This window comes from Psittacula echo (assembly GCF_963264785.1).
Source record: "Psittacula echo genome assembly, chromosome: 1".
Taxonomy (NCBI): Eukaryota; Metazoa; Chordata; class Aves; order Psittaciformes; family Psittacidae; genus Psittacula; species Psittacula echo.
The window spans coordinates 40,369,537-40,377,403 of record NC_137735.1 but is presented as its reverse complement, the minus strand read 5'-3'; positions in this window follow the sequence as shown (position 1 = coordinate 40,377,403).

Genomic DNA, 7,867 nt, shown 5'->3' with positions numbered 1-7,867 from the left:
TTGATGGCATCCTAGAATCAATTCATCCTCTTTCCCTAATGCCAGTCAATCTCCTTTACTATCTGCTTCTTCCGTACCATCTGCCTCCAAGTCACAGTCCCTAAAGCCAAAAGTTAACAACTTAGTGCTCTGAAACTAGACCAAGAAGCCTGAGATCTATTACACAATGTCAAGGATGTAAAAAATTTATGCTTCTGTCTGATCTGTGAGACTTTTCACAAGAAAAGAAAAAAGCATACCTCTGCCTATAAAACCACAAAAGGTGCTTTGGTAGATTTTGCTGTACATCAAGCACAATTTCCTCTTTGGGTTAAAAAAGATCAAGTTGTGCAAGATCTGTGGAGGCATGAGAATAAGGAGGGGATTTTCACACAGTGCAGAAGAAATTATCTGCATCATTGAACACTAACTGGTTGTTTTTGTAAAAGCATTAATTGTTTGTTCCCTGCCGGTGAGCTTAGATCCATTAGTTGTAACAGGTAAAAAGAAACAACCTGGGAAAAACAAATTAGCTGTGTTTCTGTTTCTTGTCGATTTGGCCTGCAAGCCTCCTCTGAACTCCTGCAGCTGTGTGCCCTGGCTGGCGCTATACAGGAGGACTCTCTATGTAGAGTGAGTCTAGTTAGAAAAAGTGATAGGCTATCAAAACGTTGCCTCCCTTCGGGTTTAAAGAACAGAAAGTATACAAACTGTGAGTGACCCCTGAAGTTCGAAGCCACTCTGGCCCTCCTTTCACTGTGGGGAGCCTGTGGCCATCTTCTCTCACACGCTGCTGCCACAAGCGTGTGCACTGGTGCATGCTGCCTTGCTCATTGTGCCCTCAGCTGCACCAGCTAGTGTGGAGCACAGCAAAAGTGGGAAGAAGTGTTTGTGTGGATTATACATCTTATTAACCCAGTTAATGGTTAGTAACCTTTGGGTTTTAAATCTTAAAAACATCCGTTCTTTACACTGGGAAACAGATTAATTATTCCCCATTACCATGTAAGATAGGTCCTCATAAAAAAAAAAACAAGCTGTATGCACAACTCATAGGTTTTTTTCCATGTTGCACTGCTCTCTGGCTGTTCTGAACAGTGCCAAGACAGAGACTCTTCAGCAAAACAGTGGCATAGCTTATGGTCTGAAAGACCTTAACTGACTGGTTGTTCTTTAACACGTCGACAAAGGTGACAAGGATCCAAGCACGTAAACAGGAGTTAGAGCTGTTCAAACACCCAGAAAAAGAGGTATGTTTGCATGTTAGAAGACATCTTTTCCCAGTAATATGCTTTACTGAAATGTGATTGCTTTATGGACAAGAACCATGCCCCATCCGAGGTGGAGTGCAAGTAGAGCCGGGCTGAGGGCTAGCTAGGTCCCGTAGGTCTCGTGGGTGCAGTCATTCAGTGTGAGCGCAGAACTGCCTCTGGTGGGCTGCCAGTTCAAATAACTCGGCGATGTTTCTTCTGCAACGGTAATGTCTCCTGCACAAGAATAACGTTTCCTGCACAAGAAAGGAGCAGAAAGGTGAGAGAAGCAGCGTAGCACTAGCTCACAACAAAACCAGAACAGAACAAGCTAATGCCCAAGATGTGCATAATGGCAACAGTAGCCCTCTGGCTGAGCATCCCAGGGCTCCCAAAAGGGGAAGGGAAAATTAATGGAGAGATGACACTTCAGTTTCCTGGAAAGGGCTGCTGGTGGCAGTGTGTGTCAGTCAAAAAGGCAGCATGCCCAGACAGTTGTTAAAGCAGAGTCTTAGTCCTGCTTTGAATAGGCTTTCTGAATCACTTGAAGGCACTAGAGTGGAAATTGGAAACAAAATACAGCCTTTTCTGTTGAAAGTTTGGAAGGGTTTCCTCAGGAAAATAGTGTAGCCCCTTGTAGAACAAGCCCTGATATTAAACGGTGGTGGATCTTTGAGTGTAAAGCACTCTGGGTCTTTTGTGGGTGCGTGCATGTTCTCTGACATACAGCACTGGCACTTACAGGTAACAGCTGGTCCAGAGCCATGAAGACTGATACCTGCATTTCTGAGGGCTGTCGGGTGAAAATGTGCCCTCTATGAGCCGTGCTTTCCACACATCTCTTCCCACTGCAGAAGCTCCCTGTTATTCTGTGGTACACTCAGGAGGCCCCACGCACTGCTGTCTTGATAGCCTGAGCCTGCAGGATGGCTACACCCCCTTGCCAGAGTCCCCAGGGCCATCACAGCTGCACAACAGGCAGCCACAATTGCATTTTCATATCTTTATTTATGAGCAGCACAAACAATGAACAAAAGTAGAACTGGATGAGAGGATTTTGTGGGTTCATAGGAAGGGAGGTTTAAGAAGAGCTGACCGGGAGAAAAAGCACACCAAGTTGTAGAAGTTCTTCTGGTTATACTGCTGTTTCAACTGCACTGAGGAATGCCCTGAAGGTGTCAAGGAAACTCTAATAACAGAGCTAACCAGCCTGGCAATGGAAGGGAAAGCTGCCTGTCTTGCTGTCTGGGAGTGAAGGTAAGATGGTGTGGGGTGTTGCTGAAGAAAACAATTCTGTAACCTTATAGCAGAGTGGGGTCTGGTTACTGCTGGTATTAGAGCAATTGGGGACGAAGTAATGTTGGACTGGGCCATTCCCAGATGGAGATAGGAACCACTCCTGCTTGGTTCTTCTGCCTGTTATAGTATCCTATTATCTGCCATGTGAAGATTATGAGGGGAGTGGAGTCCACACTCAGAAATATCAGAACCCTTTGTCTAATGGATAAAGTTGAAAAGAAAACCCTGACTTAGGATAAGAACAAAGCTTAACATAAGGATACTTGTCCAACATTGTTCCTACTTCTGGCAGTATACAACTCAAGCACTTTCTCAGCTAGAGATGGTGTTTTCTATTTGATAGTTCAGAATTTGTCCAAATGCTGATTGAATCTAGGCAGGCTTCGGTCATCAGTCAGATCTGATTATGCAGAAAGTTTCAAGGTTTGCAAAGAGGCACGCTGGCTCTGCAGTCCACTCCTCTGCTGAGACAAATCACTGAACTATAGCAGAACTTGCTTGCTAAAGGTCTAAATTCTCAAAGCAGTATTTAGTGCTAGGTCAGTGCTGGGTCCAGCCAGTCAGGAACTGGCTTCAAGGTGGCAGCACTGACAATAACATCATCACAGCATGTTTTTCAAAGGGCCTTTTAGAAGGATGTGGTCTTGGCCACACAAACACCACCCCTTTAGCTCTGTTGAAGAACTGATTTATGGTTCAATTTTTACCATTAGATGCTTGGGCCCGGAAACATTGAGAATAGCCATACAACTTCTAAGCGGAGCACCAGATATGCTGGCTGTAAACAGTTTCCTGAATATATAGATTATAATATAATATAATATAATATATAGTGATATTCAGTCCTGGAACATCAAGACCCTCTCCAACACTAAGGCGAGCTGGATAGTTTATCTCAGGATATCAGGATAGTCGGAGCAAAGTACAGATTCACTCACTAATTGGTGCTGGCCAGTGACAATTACTTAATTGCACTGATGAAGAGAAATTTGCATAGGCAGTCAAATTTTTAACAGGGTAAGTCTGAATCTCGTGCACATCCCATAACAGGCAGCAGAGTTAATGCATCCCTCAAGGGCTGCGTGCACTGGAGAATGAAGCCACGAGCTCGACATCTGGGCTCCGTTATGGGATTCTTGACACTGGATTCAAATGGGATCATGGAAAAGCAGACAGAGCTATGATGCAGCTCATACAAGAGGCCCAGCAATTTTGGAAATGCAGGGGTTGCTGGCAAAACACTTATCTGTTTCAAGATGTGGAAAGACATACAAGCCAAAATGAGAAAACAAACACAAGAATAAATATACACTAAGGATGGTAAGGCAAGTGTAGCAGGAACAGTGACAGACATCACCACAGCAAATTATCCATCATTGAGCAGTATGTACTAGATTATTTATCAGTGTTATATACAAGATGCCTGTGATACACTTACAAAACAGTTCAATAGATCATAAGCTAAAGATAAAATTCCAATTCCATTTTTTTCTGATTTTCTCTCCACACCCGTTTGCAATTTCTCTTGTGTTTTTTGAGCTCTAAAGCCTGTATATGCTGCAGTAAGTTCCCTGCTCTGTAGCTGTTCTAAATATATTTATAGTTCTTCAAACCACAGGTTTTACTTTGGGAAAATAAGAACAACTTTGTAAATAGGCTTTGTCCTAAGCTGATCTACATAAAAGGAGTCTTTACATTCCTTTAGGAAGATGGTAAGGAAATACTAAATACTTGTTTTGCTCTTAACTCTTTCCCTAATAATGCCTAACAAATGCTAGATATTCGCTTTTCTAGCAACCATCTATTATGTCTTCACAGAAACCCCTATTACAGGTTCAGCATCTCCTCCAGACTAATGTAATGTAGTTTATTGTCCACCCACGTTACCCATGACATAAATGTTAGGCCTTCTTTTTCCCTTTCTCATGTGTTGGAGAAACACATATTAATGCATAATATGCTTTGTACTAACACCGTATTTCACCTGCTGGTTTTATTATCCTGTCACTTCAGGTTGCAGGCTGGCTTTGCAGTTCTCTGCTGTTAGCTCTTGCCTTTCTTGCTGCGAGCACCATTCACTGCATTTTTTCCAAGCCACTGATGTATATGTTAAGCAATCACTAGTCATGAACCTCATCTCCAAAAATAATTTGTGGGTTTTCATAGGTAATGTTTCTCCACTGGTGAAACTGATGACTAATTCCTATTTTGTTTCTGTACTGTTAACCAGCTCTTTATTCCTGCAAGGCCTTCAGTGACGGCTTATTTCTTTTATGAGTGGGCCAGACCAAACTCAAGTAGGCCAGAATGATCTGATCTCCTTTACCTTCATGTTCACTGATTTCTTTGAAGAATACTTAACATGTCTGTGGGACAGGATTTCCTCTGCTGAAACTGCCAGTCCTGTTTAGCCATTTGGATCACAACTGTCAGCGTACCATGGCTCCTACCAACCTGATACCCTGATATGGGTATCACTGGTCTGAAGTTCCCCGTACCTCCACAGAATGCTTTCTAAAACTCAGTGTCATATTTGTGACCTTCCATTCCTCTAGCACTAAGGCAATTTTAAGTGAAAAAATACAAAATACAGTTCATAGTTCAGCCATTTCATCCTTAAGTTTCTTTAGAACTCTTGGATGAATACCATCTGTCCTGTCATTTTGTTTCAGAACCTTTTACACTTGGATTTGAGACAGATGCTCCACCATGCCTCTCCAATTAAAAATTGCTGTCATGAAAACTTCCTGCAGCTCCTCTACAAGGTTAAAAAAGAAAAAAGAAGTAGTTTTATTTTCCTGAAATCTTCTCTAGGCATTGCTACTTTATCTTGAGCTTCTATTGTCCTTAGGACAGCTTGGCAGGCCTCCTGGTTCTAATGTTGACTTGGTTTCAGCTGGGATAGAGTTAATTTTCTTCCTATTAGCTGGTACAGTGCTGTGTGTTGGTTTTAGGACTAAAATAATGTTGGTAACTGATGTTTTAGATGTTGCTGAGTGGTGCTTACACAGAGTCAAGGCCTTCTCTACTTCTCACACCACCCCACCAGCAAGGAGGCACAAGAAGTTGTGAGGGGACACAGCCAGGACAGCTGACCCGCACTGACTATATTCCATACCATCTGGGATGCATAGAAAGCAGGGCCACCACACAGGAACAGGTTGGGCAGCGGTCTGTTGGTGGTGAACAACTGGTTTCAATTTGCATCACTTCTTTCTCTTGGGTTTTAGTTCTCTGTTATTTACCTTTTCATACTTTTATTATCTGTCTCAACTCACAAGTTTCCTCACTTTTACCCTTCTGATTTTTCTTCCCCATCCCACTGGGGCGGGCAGCAAGGGAGCGGCTGGGCTGTGCTTGGTTGCTGGGTGGGGTTAAACCACGACAGATGTGTTTGTAAATTGTTATTAATCTGTCTGTTTTCTCAAGCTGCTCTGATGCTCCTTTTCCCTGCCACACATCGCTGTGTCTGGCCTGCTGAGGTGCAGTTTTCTTCTGGTTTAGAAATAACTTTGACTTGTTAAAGACTGAGTTCCTACATTTGTTACTCTTTCATACCTGCTCTTTATCCACCTCAATTTTACTTTTGGTGGTATTTTGGCTTGTTTCACCTGGTGGTATGCCTTTATACTGGACCTTTAGTGCAATGTGATCAGTCTTCCTGATGCCTGCAACCATTTCAGGCATCGCTTTTAGTTTTTATTTGAGACAGACCTCCCAGTTCACCTCCACTGAAAAGTTTCCAGTGAGTCATTTGGGAAGATTGTCCATATTGAACACGGATGTGAAAAACTAATTTGGCTTTTCTCCTGAGGCCTTATCTTTTCTGAACATTCCTGTTACACTTTGATCACTTACTAGTCCTTTCCAGCGCTGGCTCTTTCAGTGCTCACAGATGGGCATTCTCTGAACCCCCTGACCTGACATAACGTACCTTTTAAAGCTTAATTTGAAAGTAGGAATTTCCACATGCTCTTTTCTATTTGCCTTTAATCTGTATTCAACATCCTTCTTATCGAAAGGACAAAATACTATTTTCTTCTTAAATTGCTGATTATCTTGAGTTATGACATCATTCCTGGTTGATAGATCAGCCTGATGCAGAGCTTTGCCGTGGCTTGCTGCAGCCCATGCTGACGTGGCATGCACCCAAAATGATCTGTGTAATGATGTGGGTCAGGCTAGCAGAGCTGTGTAATGGGCTATTTTTGCAAGAGAGCGCACTCCAGCAATCGGGATTTATTTGTAAATGAGATCACAAACAAAAGTAACCCACAGACATAGCACAGCAGAGTGGCAATATTAGGTGGCTCTGCACTGATTTGTGCAGAAATTGTGCTGCAACAAAATTAGCCAATTAATGTTAAATGAAACAGAACCTAAAAGCCATTTTACCTCAGTGAAGAAAATTAGGAGAGCTCCGTTATTCTGAATTACCTCTAGATGTGCTCTTATCCTGACACAATATTTGAAATTCCATAACCTGTGCAGCTTTCTAGGACACTTGAAGGGTTGTATTTTGTTTTAATTTAAAAGCACTTGACCAGAAGTAAAAAACATTTCATGTAATCAAATTAGCCAATTCACTCTGATGCTACTGCTCCACTGCAAAAAATTATTTAAATCTAATCAGAAAGACTCCTCGAAGCATTGCTGTTCTGTTTGGGGAGGGAGTCTGAGAGTTGAGGGGATGTGGTGGTGCATTTCTACAGGGAAACCTGAACAGAATATGCTGAAAAGGAGGGAGACCAGCATAGTCTCAGCTACATGCTATGACAGGGAATTGCCTCTAGCTGGAAGAGTCTTTGAGTTAAGGATAAAGGTGCTCTAGGATTGCAAGCTCTCTGCAAGAGAAAATGTTCTTCAGCACTGGATGTACCACACACAGACCTGCTGCCTCTCAGTCAGTTCACACCTGCAGCTTCCCAAAAGCTGAGCTTGCAAAATGGAGCCATTGATCCTGCCTGTGCAGAGTATCTCCAGTGAGGTCAACACGTGAAACAGCAGCCAGTCCTTCTGGTAGTACTGTAAGTATCTATTTCAGAAGCAGGGTGGGGAGGAAAAAGCAACTCTGGGTTTCCGAAGCTTCCAAAGATTAGTACCTATGTTAGTATGAAAATGGTTGCTGCATTGCCTATACAGTTACCTTATTTCCATACTTTCAGGAATACACAGTGTTTATGTCCAGGCTCCTGCTTCAGAAAGTGCTACGCTCTTGTTAACCAACCGCAGTGACATTCACCATGGTTACGGTGTGGAAACCGCTTTTTATCTTACACATGCACAATGTCTGTAAGCAGATTCTTTTCAGAAGTTGATGGACGATAGGGAGATAGTTA